A 20491-nucleotide genomic window follows, 5' to 3' on the forward strand; every position below is an offset into this window, starting at 1 on the left:
CCTTGGGAGTGTAAAGGTTTAGCCGGTGTGTAATAGGATAGCTTATTTCTAACAACATAAGTTATCTTCTGAATGCAGCAATTTATGTACCGTTACCATAAGGTGAAATCTGGCCCACCATTTTATGGGCAGGCAATGTAATTGCTGCAGAATTGGAGTATTATGTTCTTTCTTCGACACTCCTAACAGAACGTGATCGTTAACATGTTGAACTAATTGTAAAACATAAATTCTTGGGAAGATCCCCCAGTAAGTGTTATGACTGTCGCTGCCTGACGTCCCCACTCCGCACTCCTTACCTCTCTGGCGACTCCACCCGCGGTTGACGGACGTTTGGCTGCCGCGGCGTCTGCCTGCCGTCCTCTCCGGCGTCCCCGGTCCGGCTTGGGCACTGCCTCCCGCCATGCTGTCCAGCTGCCTTAGGGCGCGCGCACCGCACGGCCCTGCTTCTAATACTTTCTTTGGCGCAAACCTCAGGGGCGTCCCCCTGTGATGTCGTCACGCATCCCGGATACAAAAAGCCTACATTACTGCTAGCTAATCGAGTTAGCAAGGTCAGGGATTCCTTACGGATGGGATTCGCTCTCCATACCTAGCTACTCTTCCTCTCCATTATTGGACTTATTCTATTTGGGGTACCCGCTTCTCGGGGGCCTCTCTCTTCTCTTTCAGATCGCTGTCTATAAACAGGTACTTGCTCCTCGAGGGCCCATGTTCCCGGACTCGCTGCCTGGACTTCACTTCTGCCTGGAAAATACCGCTGCCTACACCATCAGTGAGTTACCATCTACTTCTCTCAGAGCTGTTCCCTGGAACCAGGTACTCGCTCCTCGAGGGCCTGCCTCTACTCCAGTGCCTGTGATTCCTACCGAGAGAAACCACTGTGTGAGTACTCAAACAACGAGGCTCTATTCCAGAACCCTGCATTCTTCATTGTACTCACTATCTCAGTTTCTCTTCACTACAGCACAGCCATTGAGGGATCGCTGTTCCAGAGCCCTGAGGGACTACTAGCCCAGCCGGGCTTCATCTCTGCTCATTACTGCCACCTCTGGTGGCACCTCAATACTGTTAATAAAAGATCTATCTGTGTTGTGTGTCCTAAGCTGAGCCTGACCTGTGGCCCCTCACGGGATTACCCCCCGTGGGCTTGGTCAGCAGCCACAGTGTCCAAGGGTCCACCCAAAACCTTACAAACAATAACAGTAAGCTTGCACAAAAGTCTACATGTCCCAAGACCAAGCACTATAAAACCATTCAAAACAAGCCCAGTGGAAGCAATGTTCTTAAGGATCTTAAAATTTCAATTTATAAAAGGCAATCCTTGCCAGTTGTCAAATAATTTTCTCCAGTTGCTAAATGACTAGGATTTCTGTACCCAATTAAGTGTAAAGGTTCATTGAGTTCATCATTTGTAGATTTTGCAGGTGCAGAGAGGCTATAACATCCTCTGTGCAGGAGCAACCACACAATAAAGACATTACACATTTCCCACTCAGCCCCCCTTATTGGCTAAAGGTTATAAATTGAACCGAAGCCTCATTAAGGGAGGAACAGACCATGATTCATGTATCAGGACGAGACTCAGCAGTCTCCACAGTTAATCAGTGAATATGTTGTTCCCTATGAGCTTCAATAGGGTGGGTCAGAGGAATTTTTGTGCCCCTGGCATCTTGTGGTGATAGGGACTCCCTGAAATGGGACAGGGGTTGCAGGAACTGAGGATTTTTTTTTAGGGTATCCACAAAATTAATGGCATTGTGGTTGTTTCTATAAGGGATATAACCACATCCATCATATCTCAGACCTCTTATGTGAACAGGGAAATCACTGTCACAGAGGGTATGACTGAGATACACAGTAACATAGCAAATGAGGGCAGAAAAAGACCAAATTGTCACTTCCAGTCTGGTCAGCTGTGATTCTTCCATTTTGAGAAGTTGAGCGTGCAAATTTCAATATTCAACCCAGTACTAGTTACCCACCCCCAAGTGTCTTTTACCTAAATGTTCAACCCCTTTCCTACCACTGTTCACCATATCGGTTCTAAGCATGCCCAGAACATATTAAATGTTGACCTCTGCCACCCGCTCAGGTAGGCATTCTTAGGCCTTGTCAGGTTCTTCTGTGCGTCAAACAAGACCAACACTAAATCCAATACCTGGATCCCCTTCAATGTCTTATTAGTAAGAAGCTAATATACTCTGTTTGGATGTTATCTATGGCCTATCTGATTACATACAAACAGCTTTGACATCACAGCAGGGCAAGCTGGTGAGTTATTTGTATTTATTTATGATTTTTTATAACCTGCCTTTCCAATAGATGATCAAAACATTTATTGTGCTTGTATTTGTTTATGATGTATTTAATTAATTTTTATAGTTATATTATTTATTGCTGTATTCCACCATGAGCTAATATAGGGCCTAATTTTAGAAAGCATTTGCACACTTAAAATTGGATTTTCTCATATGTAATTTCACTTTACCTATGTAAGTGGGCTTTTTAAAAATTGTTACAGTATATGCCATTGAATTGTCCAAAGGATATTCACATGTAAGTGTACTTTTTACATGTGTAAATGGCTTTTTTAATTTGCTACAATAGTATGTTACATTTACATGTGACATACCTTTGTAAATTACTTCCATAGTGAGAGACAGATTAAAACTATAAATACATAAATTGTTGCGTGTCCCGGCGGCATTGGTGTCGCGGTGGGACCTGCTCACCTCGTGCTGCCCTCCACCAGTTCCGGCCTTGCCGCAGCCGCCAGCTCCCGACGTCCCCGACGCTCTCCCCAAGCATCCTTGGCCTGTTCCATGCCACGGGCCTCTCAGCGGAGCTCCCGTAGGGGCTCCGCGTCTTCCATCTCCTCAGCTCTGCCCCTAGGCACGCACGCGGCTGACGTCTCTACTTTTAAAGGGCCAAGCGCGGGAAACCCTGCTTGGACGCATTCCGATGTCATCACACAGCCCCAGTATATAAGGAGAGGCTCTGTCCCCAGAACCTCGCCTTGGCAATCGGGTTGACACCTCGGTGTTTCTAGTTTGCCTGTTCCTTGCTCCTGTGCCTGATCCTGTGTTACAGTGTCTCCTTGTTCCAGCGTCTCCGTGTCCCAGTGTTCCCATGGTCCTCTGTGTCTTCCAGCGTCTTTCCTGTTCCTGCTCCATGTTCTTTGGTAGTACCTTTTGGACTGATTCTTGGTACTGACCTCTGCTTGCCTATGACTGACCATTGCCTGGACCTGACCCTTGCCTGCCTTCTGACCACATTGACCACTGCCTGGAACTGACCCCTGCCTGCCTGACCACGTTGACTACTGCCTGGAACTGACCCTCACTTGTCTTGACTATGCTCGGACTGACCTTGGATTTGATCCCTGTTTTGGCTGACCACTTCTGGATGGATACCCTGGCTTTGATCCTAGGGCTTCACTCGGACATCCTCTTCTTGCCTTCTGTGACCACCAGACCAACCTGCTTGGACTCTGACCGCAGCCTTCATCTGACCAGACCCACAGGCAGTGCCTGTTCTGCTCAGAGAGCTTTCCTGAACTGCTACCTCCTTGAGGTCTCCGGAATCTCCAGTTCAGGTCTGGTCCATCCTCTCTGCATCAGCCATGCACCCTTACTTATGGTGGGCACACCTCTCTGCTACCTCTCCGGGAGACCCTCTGAGACCCACCTAAGTCCAGGTGGTCCGGGTACCCAAGGGCTCAACCTGCAGAAACCCTGGACTGTTATTGGCGAAGCTCCAGCTAGCCTCTGTCTCCTCGTGTGCTCCGCCTGCTGGTGGCAGGTGCTCTCTGGGTCCAACCAGAGGGCAGCAGGGTCTACCTCCAGTGCAACATAAATTAAGACAGTTATCTTTCAGAGACAACATAAAATACAATTGCATTAAAAACTAAAAAAACTTCTCATGCTAAAAGTCTCAGATAAAACAATAACAAAAATAATATCATAATCAGACCTCTAAGCCTACAAATCAAGTCTCATATAAATAAAATAGTTAAGAACATAAGAAAATAACAAATGTAAAGTACTTAATAAACCATATCATGTTCAACTCTAGGGGAAATGAATTCCAAAGAAATAAGAAAACTTGGTTCCAAGTTTCTATTAATATTTAAGTTTTCAGCATTGGCATGCTGATCTTAGAGCTTATGCCAGCATATGGTGAGATAAACAGTTTCTTTTTAACTATACTGGACCAACTGTAATACTCCACAAGAGTCCATTAATGTTCTTCGCCAGGTTGTCTTACAGGGCATAACTTGTCTATCAAGGCTGAGTTTACGAGCTTTGTGGCTGGAGATGCTTTCAGCACAATTGAGGGCCCAATATATTCAGGACCATTTGGGAGGGATGGGCCTTGATCTTTGTGGAAAGGGTGAATTTGTTTGAGTACTCACATATTTTCAGGGCTGGGAAGATGGATTGTAGGGAGCTTTACAGTAGACAAGCCTTACTTTTCTGAAGGAAGCTAAAAGGATATATGTGTTCCAATTTGTTTGCTTATTCATCTATGATTCTTTTCCCAGATCCATTGGGTTTGTGACAATCCCCTTTAACTTCTGTATGCATAGAATCTGTGCCTGCTGACTCCACAGCTAGTAAAGCTACACACATCCAACTCAGGAGACAATTTTGTTATTCATAAGCTTGAACCATCAATGCCCAAGATAACTGACCCATAACTTCAGGTAAAAACTAGTCAAGACAGTCTTCAGGGAATAGAAGACATCTTTCATCTGTTCCTTGTCAAACTCCAGTAGACACATTTTTTGACATCTGCCAGTCTGGAGGTCACTGGCACCCCACAATTGACCCAGTACAGAGACCCTATACTATTAGGCCAGCAACACCTGGCTGATACTAGCTATGAGATATTGAAAGCAGTTCAGAAAGGGCTACATGGTGTCAGTATATACACCGAGGGCCTGAAAAAAACAACCACAATCTATTGGATGCATGGCTCAACCCTCTGATCATCTGCAGACCTCATTGGACAAAGTGCTGCAATGGCAGTCGTCAAATGATCAATGACACCACAGGCGAGTACTGGTTCCTGTAAGCAGTCTGAAATAGTAACTCACAATAACTGTCTATGAGATGGCTTCTGGAATAGAAGAGAGTTGAGGAGAGTTGAGGAACATAGGCCCTCGTGGAGCGAGTACCGGTTCCTATCTGCAATCTGTAATAGCAATCCATAGATATAGGTATGCGATATCTTCTGAGAAAGAAGTGAGTTTGTGAAGGGTTTTAGGAACATGGGCCCTCGTGGAGCATGTATCGGTTCCTATCTGCAATCTGCAATAACTCACGATCTCCGTACCTGCGATAACGTCTTAGACAGAAAGGAGTCTTTGGGATTAGGAGTGTAGGCCCTCATGGAGCAAATACCGGTTCCTATCTGAACAGAACTCACAGTGTTCACGTCTGCGATCGCTTCCAGGAAATAGGAGTCTTCTGAGTCTTCAGGAACGTAGGCCCTCGTGGAGCGAGTACCGGATTCCGTCCTGTATCTGAAATCAAGAAGAGAAAGAACGGGGCCCCCGAGGAGTGGGTACCCCTAGGTAAATTTGTAGAGGCAGAGCAGCGGAGAAAGATTCCTCCTTGCTAACTCGATTCGTAGTTGCAAGCAAAGACCTTTTATGTTGGAAGCAGATGACGTCACTACGGGGGGACGCCCCCAAGGTTCGCTTCATTGCCGGTACAAGTCTGGAGCGCGCACGCCCTTACGTCATCAGGAACATGGCGGATCCATAGCGTCTAACCAGCCCGGGGACTCCGGGACACAGAGGCAGGGAGAAGCCATGGCAGCATCTGTCCGTCAGACCCGAAGGGAGTTGCCACAAAGGTAGAGAGGGTGGAGCGAGGGCGAGAATAGGCACGAACGCAACACATAGTTTTGGTGGAAAGGGACTGTCTTTTTACTATCCCTCTTAGTTTTATTTCTATACCTTAAGTCTTACAATACCATTCAGTAGGTGCAGCTTTTTTGGATGATACAATATATAATCCCTGGGTGGAATAGAACCCTGATGCTATCCACAAAGGCAGATAGAAATAAAATAGACCCTATCTGCAGTCCATTCTCCATGGATAGCTTTTCACTTCTGAGGTCCAAGACTCCCTGTGGGGGGGAAACATAGATTCAAGGCCTTTTTGCATTAAACCAAAATACACAGCCCTTTTCGTATTCTCTGTAAATAGCACTAGTAATCTCCACCGTCTTTTGCAGCAATAATCACACCAAAAGACAATGTGGTTTCCTACTTCTTTACTAATAGTTGATACATTGAATGAAGAAACTTTACAGCATGTAAATTTAAATAAAGTTGATGAGCAATAATGAAGAATAAAGATTAATACATGTGTGACCTAGCAAAGTCTCTGAATTTATGGAAGCCAATTCCTTAGCAATTGACCTCCTTCCAATTACTCAGACTGAAGAAAACATAATCCTCTTTCTCACTCCCAAATTTATCTCAGTCTTCTCCTCACTGTAGAATTGTTAGAATTTAGTCCCAGGTTACTAATCGGAACACAGCAAGTCCAAAATTTTAAATTCTTTTGTAGTCTTAAGTATCTTAGATCTCCTTCTGAAAGCACCAGTGGGCACTCCCCTGTCAAGTGCAGCACACTTGAATCAGTAGAATAAACAACTCTTGAACAGTGCCTTCACCTCCTTCCCTCTAATAATGGACAGGGATACACTTCTTTCATATAGAAATGAAATGAAATGATGGCAGAAAAAGACCAAACAGTCTGCCCAGCAAGCTCCCACACTTATTTTCTCATACTTATCTGTTTCACTGACCACCAAGTTCAGGGCCCTTGTTGGTAACTGTTTGATTCAAATTTCCTGTCACCCCCCTGCCTTTGATGCAGAGAGTAATGCTGGAGTTGCATCAAAGGTGAATCATAAGGCCTAATGGTTAAGGGTAGTAGAGATCTATAAAATCATAGAAACATAGAAATGATGGCAGAAGAAGACCAAACGGCCCATCCAGTCTGCCCAGAAAGCTTTCGCACTTTTTTTTTCCTCACACACTTATCTGTTTCTCTTGGCTCTTTTTTATTCTATTTCCCTTCCACCCCCACCATTAATGTAGCGAGCAGTGTTGGAACTGCATCTAAATGAAATAGCTTAATTAGTTAAGGGTATTAACCACTGCAATAAGCAAGCTACACCCATGCTTATCTGTTTATCCAGACTATGTAATTCAGTCCTTGTTGACTATTGCCTGAATATAGATCCACCTTTCTTCATTCCCTTCTCAGGCTCTTCCTAGATGAGACACCTCTTCCTCGCAATGGATTGGAGCTTGATGTCCTGGTACTCCTTGGTTCTAAAAAATATAAAAAATAAACTGACATAAAAAGGGGAAAAAAAACAAAATAAGAGAACAGGAAGGGTAGCAAAATGTTCTTCTCTCCCAAAATGAGAGGATGAAGGAAAACAACTTAGTACTGAAACTCCTCTGCATCGGGTTATTGACTAATCTATTCACTTGAGGTGAGATAAAGAGCAGCAGAATCTTCCCTACCCCCTGATCTAATCTTACACAAGGACTCCCAAAATCTGTGAAGGAGTACAAAGGTTCTCTCACAGGGAAGGTTTCCAAAAATGGGTCAACAAGAGTAAATAAGTCAAAATAGATCAGAGAAAAGACTGATCCCACAAGAGAAACTCAGAAAACTCCTTTTAAATAAGTTAGAAAAATAATTAACAGGTGGCAGGAACATCCTGCCTTCGAAAGACTAACAAAAAATCCACATCCTAGATTGGTGGCAGGGGTTTCTAAAAGCTAACGCAACAGCATCTCTGTCTTTCACATGGGGGAGCAGAACCCAACCTCTACTTATACTAAATCTCTCTGAACCTTCCCAGATAATTTATATATTCTTCTTGGTATAGAAACCAAATGTGATCTCCTGCACAGATTCTGAGTGCATTAAAATCACTGGTATTAAAGATGTTTATATGGGATGAAATTGTCAACAGCCCACAGGAGAGAAGTATAATCTCATACAGGTGACAGTTATGACTCAAGTGATTGAGAAGAGTGTGGCATACTCTGATTTCTCTAATGCTCTCACAATAGGAGCAATAAATGTGTTTGATGTAGAAAAATGAATCTATAAGGGTTCTGGGAATAGGGCATACTCTTCTCCCCATCCCCGCTCTCATACAGTGCTCCTCTTACAAATGCAATTCAATACCTTTTGGAGCTCTCCTTCACATACACAAAGAATATGGAGTCAGGAATTTATAGATATATTTTCTTATTAAAGCACAATTTAGAACAGAATCCAGATTATGGTAATGAAAAGTAGACATAGGGAAAGTGGGGTAAATTAGCATCAATCAGTTAGGATTGCTGCACTATAGTATGGTTATGTATGAAGATTACATGTTCATTCAAAGATCCAAAATGAATCAACTGACCAAAGGTAAATGGGTTGGCTGAGCCAAATCTTTATTAACCAAATGTAACAGAGTGATTCTTTGGTTATCAGCACACCCAGGGAAGTGCTAGGTAGAATAGGTTAGTGGATGTGGGAAGACCCATTCAAATTCAGTCCCTCCCTTTGAGGGGCCTGGGAATGACTGACCCTCTAGGAAGCTTCATAACAGTTCTCTCCTGAGAGTCTGGAGGAAATCATGTATAATTTTTGGGGAGTTAGGAGATTGTAGGAGCTCAGCTTTGTTGAATGTTTCAGGTCCAGTCAGACGGAACAGGCTAACCCAGCCTGGGATTCCTGACCAAGGTTGGGAGATGGTCCTGCCAGCCTATGCCCTAGCTGGTTTGGATATTCCTCTTGGTTGTTTTCAGGATTTTCAGCTTTTTGTGGTAGGACCCTCAATGGACAACTGGGCTTTTCTTGGATTCAGGGCATGGGGAACTCTGTGTTCAGGGCACCCAGGGATAAGGAAGACCTGCCATCAGAGGTGGTGACCCATTATGAGGAGTAATGCTGGTGTTATCTTTAGTTGAGAGAAAGACTATTAATTTAGACATCCAGGAGGAAGATTGTTTGACTGTCCCTTCCTACCTGCAGTGAAGCAGGGTAAGAATAGCATTTTCCAGGGATCCCTCCCAGAAGGGATCCGGAGGAGAGTAAGAGACTGAAACAAAACTAAAGAGTGAAAGAACCTGCCAACTGTGATTACAAGAACTGCAAAGAGCATAGAGAACACCAATTAGGAATATTCAGCCCCTGGTGAGAGAGAAATGTTTACTCTGTGCAAGGGCAGGATTTTTAGCCATCCATGGAAGGAGTTTTGCTGCCCAGCTGAAAGGTACCTTTGCCCATTGGGACCTCCATCTCATCTAATCCAGGAATGTCATAGGATCCCTTACCCTGTGAAATATTCCTGCACAGATAGAGGTGAAGAGGCAGCAAAAGAGGACTGGAAGACTCATCTGCATACTGTTTCCAGCATCCCCTGGGAGAGGACTCCAGAGGTCACAGTGAGCGATCCAGGTTTCAAACTCTACAGCCTCAGCTTCAGAGGCCCCACACCCTCTGCAGTAAGAACTGGAAGCACGCAGCAAGCAAATCTCAAGCCTCTCAATCCTTTGAGTGAAGATCAACTTATTGGTGGTTGAAGAAGATTGGTAAGTATAGCCTTGGAAATTCTTAGGACTTAAAAATGTTTGGAGAGAGGTTTAATAGTGGGATATATTCTTTAGAGTTTGTGTGTTTCTGAGATAATAAGCAAGCCAGAGAATTAATTCAAGTGTCTGTCTTTCTCTCTAACCTACCTCTAGCTCAACCCTTGAATTTTAGGCAAGAAACACTTTCTCATTAAAAATCAATCAGGCTCTTTTCTAAATCATTCAATAAGGGCTGGTGCAATAATGAGTTTAATCATCCCCTTGTAGGTCACTAGCAAATTAAATAGTGAATTCACCTATAAATTTAAAGTACTCTAATTTCAACTCCCTTAGCAAACTGACATTAACTAAGAACTCAACAAAATTAAGATAAAGGCAGCAGTCCAACAGCAAGGGGTGTGGGGAGGGGGGGCTTTTCAGTCTTTTGCATCAAGCATTACATGTATGATTTTTTACCCGCCGATGACAGATCGTATGTGTGCACCCGGTGCAAAGAGCTCCTGGTTCTCAGAGAACAAGTCCGATATCTGGAGGTTAGAGTGGTAGACCTGGAAGAGCTGAGGCAGACAGAGAGGTACATTGATGAGACCTTAACGGACATAGTAGCCAAGTCCCAAATCTAATCTGTCAGCCCCAGTGCTGTCAACTTACTCCACATGGGTGCGAAGCTCGCCGGTTAAATCGGGCCTGCACCTCCCGTCAGGCCCTCCTCAGGCAGGGGTAGTTCGTCCTCTGCCTCTGATGGGGAACAAACGTCGTTCTTACTCCACCACCAAGGACGCAAGCAGAGCAAAGTCCCTGGTGGTGACGTTTGGTTGCCTGCCCCTGCCAGCTATTTTGCACACAGTGGAGGAGCAGGAAGTCCTGCCCTTGCATTGGCATGCGCACGGGCACACGCAAATGCATGGTCCATACAAATATATGTGTACATAGCGCACACAAATACACGCACTGCACACAACGGATGCGCACAACTCGTGGGCGAAACATGCGCATATTTTGCATAATTTGCACACGTAAAATACATGCTCCCCGCGATGCGTACAGCCCTGCATGCGTTTATAACTGCACACGCACATTTTTGAAAATCTACCCCTAAATGAATTCTTTGCTTCTGTGTTTACTAATGAGGATGTTGTAAATGGTTTTCAAGAGTGATGATTCAGATGAACTTAACCAAATCACTGTAAACCTGGAAGGTGTAGTAGGCCAGATTGACAAAGAGTAGCAAGTCACCTGGACCAGATGGTTCTGAAGAAACTCCAAAATGAAATTTCAGATCTATTAGTTAAAATGTGTAACCTATTATTAAATCATCCATTATACCTGAAGAATGGAGGGTGGCTAGTGTAACCCCAATATTTAAAAAGGGCTCCAGGGGCAATCCAGGAAACTATAGACCAGTGCTGGGAAAAATAGTGGAAACTATTCTAAAAATTAAAATCACAGAGTATATAGAAAGACATGGTTTAATAAAACAGTCAGCAAGGATTTACCTAATACAAGTCTTGCCTCACAAATCTTCATATTTTGAAGGGGTTAATAACATGTGGATAAAGGTGAGCCAGTAGAGGTAGAATATTTGGATTTTCAGAAGGCGTTTGACAAAGACCCTCATGGGAGGCTTGTAAGGAAACTAAAAAATAATGTGATAGAAGGTGGTGTCCTTTCATGGATTACAAACTGATTAAAAGACAGGAAACAGAGCGTAGGATTAAATGGTCAATTTTCTTAGTGGAAAAGGGTAAACAATGGAGTGCCTCAGGGATCTGTACTTGGACTGGTGCTTTTCAATATATTTATAAATGATCTGGAAAGGAATATGACAAGTGAGGTAATCAAATTTGCAGATGATACAAAATTATTCAGAGTAGTTAATCACAATTGGATTGTGATAAATTGCGACTGGAAGATTTGGCATCCAAATGGCAGATGAAATTTAAAGCAGACAAGTGCAAGATGATGCATATAGGGAAAAATAATCCATGCTGTGGTTACACAATGTTAGGTTCCATATTAATAGCTACCATCCAGGAAAGAGATCTAGGCGAAATGGAAAATGTCAAAATGTCTCTGTATCGCTTCATGGTGAGACCGTACCTTGAGTACTGTGTACAATTCTGGTTGCTGTTTCTCAAAAAAAATATAGTTGTGATGAGAAGGTACAGGGAAGGGCAACCAAAATAAGTGGAAACAGGATGCTGAGCTTGATGGTCCATTGGTCTGACCCACAATGGCAGTTTCTTATGTTCTTACTGTAATTGAAAGAAGAGAAAAGACTGTGGTGCTTGAAGCATATTTATTGTGCCATCTACAACTATTTCATTCAGTAAATTTAAGTTTGGCACTAACCCAGTGCATCCAGTGTGTTTATTTGGGCATGCAGCACTTGCAGAGAAGAAAGATTTCCACTCTTCCAGGGATAACCAAAAGGATGTCAGCCACTCTTGCCTGGGACCCAAAAGGAACCCTTTCCCCCCAAGCCAAAAGATCCACTCCCTGGAAAAAGGGCACAGAAAAGAGACAGTTAGGATTCCTACCCCAAACAACTTACAAATACATTTATGGCCCCACCTGTTCAGGACATGCACACCAGGGTGAGGTAACACAAATCTAATCATTAATCTGGCCAATTATTTAAAGATGAGGCCTTTCAAAGTTGACTGTCTACTTAAGAATGTCATGAACCACAATTGACAAGGTAACTAAGCAAAATGCTCTGCCTGGGAACTCAAAACTCATACTTGGGGGAACTTGCATCATTTTTAGAGATGGCAACATTGTTGAAATGCCCCTAGAAAGTTGTCTAATTTATGTGTTCTGTTCCCTTCTCCATTGTAAGTGTTAAAAATGTAAGTTCCCTGATTCGCAAGTCAAAGTGGAAGCAGAAATGGTGGTAAAAAGGAATACGGAGGCTTCAAAAGTTGTTTCCACGATGTGCAAGAAATAAGTACCCATGTGCAGAAGCATTGGGTTGACTGAGCTAGAAGAAGAGGACTGTTAAGAAAAAAAGGTGCCTTGACTGGCATTGAATTGAGGTCTACTTGATTCAGGGCTGTTGATTTTTATTTACAAAGCCACAGAAAGGTTTGGAAGCATGTACGTCCAGGATGCTTAAATGCGTGCTGCACAGCCCCACCCCTGAGGATCTGGATTGGTCTTTTGGGGACATTGGTCCTGGGAGAAGACATTCCCAGCATTTAGATGGTTAGGAGACCAAATCACTGTATGGATCCCAGTGCAGTGAAAACGTTATATTGCTGTTGAAGTAGTCTGTAATCAGACCTCATGTTGTATTGTTAAAGATTTGCTTAAAGGTATTATGTCTCTTTTTCAAGAGGAAGATTTACCAATAACCTGAATCCCGGACCAGATTATTGGATGGTTTGTGCCTAGACCCAGACAATAAGCATTTGTGTTGTGACCTATCTTCTGACCTCCTTTATACCTGCAGTAGTTTTAGCTAGGTTATGCCTGGGTTTAGTCTTTATGTGAACAAACCAGCATTTAAATACTACTCCTGAATGACTGATTACTGCAGGAGTTTCCCAACTTGACAAGATTACAATGTAATTGCACTCTGGCAATTAAAGATGATATAAAAAAGCTGATAAAGGACTTAAAATGGGAATTTAGAGAAATTAATCAGGGGATTATACGTTAAAGAAGGAAGTAGATTGCTGAGGAGAGAGAATAGAAGATACCAGGGATGTACATGGGAAGCATTTTTTTTTCAGTATGTTTTTTTTTCATGTCGAGATTTTTCACCTCAATATTTTGGTTCACATAGGGGCGGATATTCAAAGGGTTATGCGCGTAATCCCGAAAATCTGCTCCTGCACGCACCGAGCCTATTTTGCATAGGCCCGGCAACGCACGCAAGCCCCGGGATGCGCGTATGTCTCGGGGCTTGAAAAAGAGGGCGGGGAGTGGGCGGGGGCGGAACCGGAGCCTCCATTTGCCGCTGTGCCTGGGATCGCGGGCCGGCCGGCCGGCAGCCGGCGAGCATAACTTATGCCTGCCCGGAAGCAGGCGCAACTTATCAGATAAAGGTAAGGGGGGGGGGGGTGTTACGTAGGGCTGGGGGGTGGGTTAGGTAGGGGAAGGGAGCGGAAAGTGAGGAGGGGGTGGAAGGAAATTTCCCTCCGAGGCTGCTCCGATTTCGGAGTGGCCTTGGAGAGAACGGAGGAAGGCTGCGTGTCTCGGTGCGCGCAAGATGCACAAGTGTGCACTCCCTTGTGCGCGCTGACTCCGGATTTTATAACAAGTGCGCGGCTGCACGCACATGTTATAAAATCGGGCATAGATTTGTGCGTGCCGGGTTGCACGCACAAATCTACGCCCGTGCGTAAATCTTAAAATCTGGCCCATAATGTTTATTTTGGTTTGTTTTATTTCCTGAACTGAAATAAACATTCAATTATTAAAAAAGAATGAAAAAGAAATCTTTCCCACCCAAATGGCCCACACCTACCTCTCATGGGTGGAGGGGTTCTGAAGAAGAAAGGGGCAGAAGCAATCCCCAGTCATTCCTGCCCCACCGGCTTCTGGTTCCTCAATCATGCCAGCTGGTTCTGAGACCAGTAATAATTTGTTTTATGGCTGTGTAGCATATGGCCATAAAGCATACAGCCAGATTAAGGCTGCAAAACAAAATGGCACAGGTCTCTGAGACAGCTAGTACCGTTTTGGAATCAGAAGATGGTGGGAAGGAGTGACTGGGAATTGTGTTTACATCTTTTGAGTTTGGAGAGCCCCCATGAAAGGGATAAGCAGGGACTGTGGGTATGTGCGCTGTTTTTTAACAGCATGTAGTATTTGCTGAACCAAAAATATCCAATGAATGGTTCATGGTTTGATTCCAACAAACTAAGCCAAAAATTGACTCATTCATCATTTTTTACTAATTTGGGTAAAATGAATGCACATACTTAGCAAGCACAAGTAGTGTATGTAAGATAATGCAGATGCTGAAGTGAGCAAGAAAGACTCTTAAACAAAAAAGAATAGAAAATTAAAGTATAAAGCTGATGATATACAAAGAAATTCAGAAGAAATTATATGTGGACTAAGAGAGTCCCAAATGGGGAATAAGAGAATTATATGGTAGTTTGTGGAAAAATCAATCCAGCAGGTGTGTTGCAAAATAAGATACAGTGGTCCATAAAGAGAGACTCTCAAGAGAAGCAGGATGCCAAATATTTATTCAGATGTCAGTTCCCCGACTCAGAACCATGTTTCGCTAGGGCTGCATCGGGAGGGATGAGTTACATATAAGATGATTAGGCAATTGTTATTGTTAAAAATATATGCAAATGTGAGGTTGATATTGATAAATGTTTTAATATCCTGACTTGACCCACATAAAGATCTCTTGGTTCCAAAAACAGGTGTGCATTGCATTATTTTATTATAAGTAAGTGGTGGTCAATGTGCATGACAGGAGGCAGAGGAAGCTTTCCCATACACATATTGAGGCATTAAACCTCTTGAAGGAAGTCACCCATTCATTCATACAAACAAAAATTAACAAGATTAATACTTGAAGGACAGTACAAGGATACATATAAACAAGGTGCCATTCGATTATGCAATAGTGAAAGATATGTGTATCAGGATAGAAATGGAATGACAGAATGAATAAAGACATTCTACCTCTAATACTGTAGCTCAAAAATGAAGCGCTAGACAAGGAGTGGAGAAGCACACACTCACACGGGATGGCAGGATATTAAAGGCGAGTAGCCAAAATTACTGAAGCTCAGGACTTCCCGGGGATCGTCAAGGAGTCAAGCTGCGAGAGAACTAGAAGCTTAGGAAGAGATTTTTACAATTTCATTTCAAATGCAGTTAAAACTGGTACCACATAAATTGGAGCTGCCCCGGCTCAGCACCTTTGTGCTGTCTGATTGCTGATTGCTTGTCTTGAGAGTCTCTCTTTATGGACCACTGTAACTTATTTTACAACACAGCTGCTGGATTGATTGATTTATAGTGTGCTCGTCATTCCACAATTTGTTCCGATTTTATCCAGTTTTGGTAATAATGCCACTTGCCAATATCCCACAGCAAAATGAGGGTGAGTTTGTGGAAATGGAGTGCCTAGGGCTCTGGGACTCAGACCTGCTGCAGTAGCAAAAATCCAGAAATCTAGCAGTGCAGAATATTTATTTTGCAGTAAAAGATAACATTTTGGGAACTGGGGAAATGTGATTCATACTTTGAGGGATATAAATCATGAAACAGTTCCATGTTATCTAAGCTAACCTTAGCACACTCAGGGAGACAGAGGGAATTGTCATTAGGTATAAAAAGGAAAGAAAAGAAAATATATGTTACTACTGGAATCACCCTCTGTTATTTTTACATCATTAGAAAGATGAAGCAGACAAAAATAGTCTTGAAAATTAAGAAAAGGTTGAACAAAACTGACATAGCATCAGCAGTTATTGAAGAAGAGCATTACAAAAAAAGAGCCAGAAGGTAAAGAGGCATCCCAGTGACAGGCCCTACTGAAAGAAAAATTCTGCAATACCAAAACAGCAAATGAGCCAATGTTTGTAGAAATGCTTGAGGAATCTTGAACCAGGATAAAATACTGCAAAGTTGTAAAGGATGTATAGTCATAGATTTATACTGATCCTGTCATCATTTTACTTGTTTACGTGAACAAAGATTTAAAGTTAATATGCAAAAGGGAACTTAATTAGATGGGATAGAACAGAAAGATCCAGTTCAAAAAATAATTTTCAATGATTTGATATCTGTGGTAACTTACTAATGCTAATTTAAGTTTGCAAAGGAAATTTATGAGCCATCTTTGGAGAGGAAGGGCTGGTTCTGTGTGTTTTAGCTGTGTGTATGTGGCAGGAAGCCTATCTTTGTCCTTTGAATAGAGGAAGGTTTGCAGGATTGCCCTTAACCTTATATTTATTATTTAGTATTATAGTACTAACTGGTTTGTGTGGTAACGTATGCTAAAAGAAATATGTTTCCAATTTTACTTTGTATGTTGGGCAGTTGGTTTAGCATTCTGGGTCCCTTTAATCGCTTATCTAATGAAACGAATGCTATAAATAAATGGACATTATTATATCAAATGGTACTAACGTAATTCACTGAAATGCAAGGACAAGCACCTTATCTTATGTGAGGGATGCATGATGTTATGTACTTGGTATGATCTGTGAATTAATGGATTGGAAGAGGATTTGTTAAGAGGTCAAGGAGCTAAATTAGGAAATCCAGATTATAGTGAATAGCATTTCTATGACTGTAAAAGGTTTAAACTCCCCTTATATAACAGGGTGTCGATGTCCACCACTCCTGTAGGCACTTTGCCCTTAGCTATCATGCATCATGTGGCTTCAGAAGATCTGAGTGCACTCAGGGTGTGCCTGGAGTTTCAACAGACTCTGCCCTTTGCTGATGTCAGAGAGGTGTCAGTGTGCTAAAGAGGAATACCACTGCCCACGGGAAACGGTAAAGTAGTGGCATAAAAACCACTCATCCCATGTGAGTAGGAGGGTTTTGGAGTAGGATTCTAAGCCCCAAAGTCTAAATATGTCTAGAGCCCTCTCCTCCTGAGGGGCTTCATAGGTCCTGTCTCACACAAAGAGGGTTCTTGATTTGAGAGGAGTAGAAGAGTTCCAGGATGGAACTTCCTGAGAGTTGAAAAGAAGGAGGAAGTGTTGGAACAGTTTGGTAGACCAATGTATTAGGAGGTGCCAGGGTAAAGGGTATCCTGCCTGGGAAAGTTCACCAGAGTCAGAGGCTTTTTAAGCTAAAATCAACCCGAGAATCACATGAGAGTGAGTGGGAGAGAAAAGGACATTGAAGAAACAGATTACATCTGCCAAACAGGTTTTGGTAGGGCCCAGGGGTAGAGAAGGGTACATGCCCAAACAGTTGGCATGGTTGAGGGAGAACTGAGTTGCAACTATAGTGCACTATTCTATGTATACAATGTTTTTGGACTTGTATTTTGCCACAGTTTGTTTTGTAAAGACTTTATTTTGAACAAGAAGTCACAAGTGAAAAGTGATTTTTGGTGTGACACACTGGTGTGCAGAAGAGCCCCAGATAGACAAAATCCTAAGGACCTTGAAAATGAACTATTCTCCCCTGTGTGGGAATCCTGGGATGGTCATGGTGCTTTGTATGTTTCATGGCCCACCCCATGTGCCCCCGTACCCAGGAACAGAACAGGACTGAGGCTCTTCAAAAATGGCACCCACCCACCATGGGGCCCACAGGGTTTGGGAGGCTTTTGGGATATCTGGCAATATGTCTTCAGGGGAAGATACCCTGATAATTTCAGCTTGATCAGACAAAGTGCTGTGGAGTTTGGAAAATACAAGATAGCCAGCATCATTTTTGCACCAGGAATTTGACTCACCAAGTTTGCCCACCTACGAGAAGCCTTCTGGGCGGGATTTCAGATCAACATGCCACATCATTCAGGAGCAAACCTGGTGGAGCCGAGTGACATCAGCAGATTCTGTAAAACTTGCAGATGCATATTTATTGATATAGATCATTCTAAGTACATTGGAAGATACTGCAGAGACAACCATAGAGTGTAAGGTGAAGGAAATTAGACCTGTGTGGAACCAAAACCCATTCAAAATGGAAGTGGAGCTACACCAGAGGGGCCAGAAGAAATGGCTGACACTAGAGAGTATATGGGAGGATTGGCACCTTGGGACAGTCAGGACTCCTCTACATTCCCAAGTGGACAGTCCATTTGTCCACAATTTCATCATGCATGGACCTATTTGAAAGGAATGATCATGGTGAATTAGGGCATGTTCCCATTGTCATGTGCTGCAGGAGGCTGGACCCATCTCAGTGAAGGTGTACTGGATGGGGAAGTATGCTTCTCAGTGTTGGATGTAGTGGCTGGAGTTGAGGTGCCTGCAGCTGTTCTACATGGGGTGCAACCTGGCAGGTTCCCAGTAAGATCCATTGCGATAGGGCTATTATTGACCAGATTTACCCAAGGGAAGTCTTGCCTCACAAATCTCCTACATTTTTTTGAAGGGGTGAATAAACACTTGGAAAAAGGTAAACCGGTAGATATGTATATTTGGATTTTCACAAGGCATTCGACAAAGTCCCATATGAGAGGCTTCTAAGGAAACTAAAGAGTCATGGGATAGGAGGTGATGTCCTTTTGTGGATTGCAAGCTGGTTAAAAGACAGGAAACAGAGCATAGGATTAAATGGTCTGTTTTCACAGTGGAAAAAGGTAAACAGTGGGGTGCCTCAGGAATCTGTACTTGGGCCGATGCTTTTTAATATATTCATAAATGATCTGGAAAGGGCTATGACAGGTGAGGAGATCAAATTAGTGGAAGACACACAATTATGCAGAGCAGTTAAATCTCAAGTGGATTGTGATAAATTTCAGGAGGACCTTGCAAGACTGGAATATTGGGCTTCCAAATGGCAGATGAAATTTAACATGGACAAGTATAAAGTGATACACATAGGGAAAAATAACCCTTGCTGTAGGTTCTATCTTAGGAGTTACCACCCAGGAAAGAGATCTAGGCGTCATAGTGGATAATGCATTGAAATCATCGGCTCAGTGTGCTGTGGTGATCAAAAAAGCAAACAGAATGTTAGGAATTATTAGGAAGGGAATGGCAAATAAAACAATGGTTGTCATAATGCTTCTGTATCGTTCCATGGTGAGACCACATCTTGAATACTGTGTGCAATTCTGGTCGCCACATCTCAAAAAAGATATAGTTGCACTGGAGAAACTGCAGAGAAGGGAGACCAAAATGATATGGAAGCATGGAACAGCTGCTCTATGAGGAAAGCCTAAGGAAGTTAGGGCTGTTCAGTTTGGAGATGAGACTGTGGGGGGATATGATAGAGGTCTACAAAATCATGAAAGGACTTGAACAAGTTAATATCAGTTATTTAGATAATAGGACTAGAGGGCATTCCATGAAGTTAGCAAGTAGCTCATTTAAAACAAATTGAAGAAAATTCTTTTTCTCTCAGTGCATAGTTAAGCTCTGGAGTTCATTGCCAGAGCTTTGGCCTCGAAAGCTCAGATGCCCAGGCACACCTCCAACTCTTCCTGTAGAGAGTTGTTAAATAGATCTGTCTTATATCAGACAGGCACCAAATGATTTCAATATAACCCTTCACATTGGATATCAACCACTGGTGTGGTATCTGATGGCCGCCTAAACTCTGTATGCAAGCACCTATCTGCCAATTCAGCTTTCGTCGCCCCCTGTCCAAAGCTTTGAGTCGTTCCATTTTTCCGCAGAATGATATCAGACCATACTAAGCAAGTGTCCCTAAATAGCGCAGCTAACAACTTTATGTCTTCCATAATAACCTTCAACAGTTGCCTGTTGGGTACCCTGCCCAGGTCATTGCTGCCCAAGTGAATAGCAATGACCTTTGGCTGAGTAAGAGCAGCTGCGCGATTCTGCATCAATGGCATCAATTGTTCCCATATCATACCGCGAAGACCAATCCATTCTATGTATATCCCGTACTGTGCCAATCCCAGGTGGGTCCTGTAAGGCCTCTCCCTCACTCGTTTGGCCACCCAATGAACGAAGGAGTACCCAATGATCCAGACAGTCCTTCGCCTGGCCCCCTGCAACATAAATAATGAAATTGTTACTTTTCTTTGCCCTCAGTTCTAACATATAGGTTAACAGCGGCTGACTTCCATCTCCCTATCCTTTTGTATTGTCTCCATGCTTAAACCCACCCTTGCTGCACTGGTGGCTGTGCCAATCTAGAAGGAGTGAGTACCGAACTCCGCCAGCTTTAAACCAAAATGGGTCAAAACCTTTTTGAGCACCACCATGAACTGGAACC

The sequence above is a fragment of the Rhinatrema bivittatum genome, chromosome 1 (assembly GCF_901001135.1).
Source record: "Rhinatrema bivittatum chromosome 1, aRhiBiv1.1, whole genome shotgun sequence".
In the NCBI taxonomy this organism is placed as follows: domain Eukaryota; kingdom Metazoa; phylum Chordata; class Amphibia; order Gymnophiona; family Rhinatrematidae; genus Rhinatrema; species Rhinatrema bivittatum.